Here is a 1,034-nt window from a genome sequence, read left to right on the forward strand (position 1 = left end):
ATCAATTTTCTTTTCTTTTTTTTATAAGCTAACTATCATCACCAAAAATACAAATTCAAATATCACAAAACTTTCAACCTAATTTGAAATAAGCGCATCTACTAACAAATCTACATCAAGATTAAAGATAAGAATCACAAAAGAACATGGTAAGATATATAACACTCATTGCAACTTATCAGAACATCAAACGGATCCCTTGTTCAAATCTGTGGATCCCTTGCCAAATAAAGGTTTTTATATTTGCAACTTGACAAAATGTGATTTATATTAAATTTATTTTAAGTTAATAGTGTACTGGTTATAACTAATATCAAATCTTTACTAATACTTGATTTCTTTTTATGATGGTTGACTTTGCGAGAACTAACGGAGCATTAGTGTCAAGAATGGGCTGAGATTCGAATTCAGTCGGTTTTTCGCTCTTTTTTGGTAATTTCTAAGCCTTGAATATTAATTTTTAACATGCTATGCTACTGAGAGAATATAAACTTGACTATATTTTGTGTTTTATGATGTGTTTTGTTATTTTTATGCTTTTTGTTTTTTAACTGATCTTAACCCATTTGACTTATGCTACAGACAAAAAGGGATCAAGATCGGGACCGTCCATTTGACTTCACACGGATCACCATATGCTTTCTCTCTCAATGCTCACACATCTCACAAAAAGGGATGCCAAAAGCAGGGAAGTACAATCTACAGGAAAAAGCAACACTTTACTTTTGTGTGAAAGACAGCTTGCTTGCTGCAGTCTCTATAATATATCAACACTCTTCCATACACTGTTTGAAAGACAGCACTGCTAGCTTCAGTCTCTATAAATAATCCAGAGATATCTACACTCTACTCACACTTTACAAACTCTCAACTACACTCAACTGAAATTGTAAGTTTATCTCAGTTGAATAATCCTACTTTCAAAACATCAACTTAACAACTTCTATTTACTTCGATTTCAGAATATATCAACTCTTTGCATTCGGAGGGTATGATGCATAAGCTGAGCCTGTGAGGGTATGATGCATAAGCTG

At 32.8% G+C, this 1,034-nt stretch overlaps 1 long non-coding RNA gene across 1 annotated transcript; it reads left to right on the plus strand.

Moving 5' to 3' along the window:
- The first annotated feature begins 276 nt into the window (after positions 1-276).
- LOC110866261 lies at positions 277-1,034 on the plus strand. The gene is made up of 3 exons (XR_004862284.1): positions 277-432; positions 583-889; positions 963-1,034. It is a non-coding gene; the product is annotated as an uncharacterized LOC110866261 (long non-coding RNA).

Source organism: Helianthus annuus, chromosome 7 (assembly GCF_002127325.2).
Source record: "Helianthus annuus cultivar XRQ/B chromosome 7, HanXRQr2.0-SUNRISE, whole genome shotgun sequence".
Classification (NCBI taxonomy): domain Eukaryota; kingdom Viridiplantae; phylum Streptophyta; class Magnoliopsida; order Asterales; family Asteraceae; genus Helianthus; species Helianthus annuus.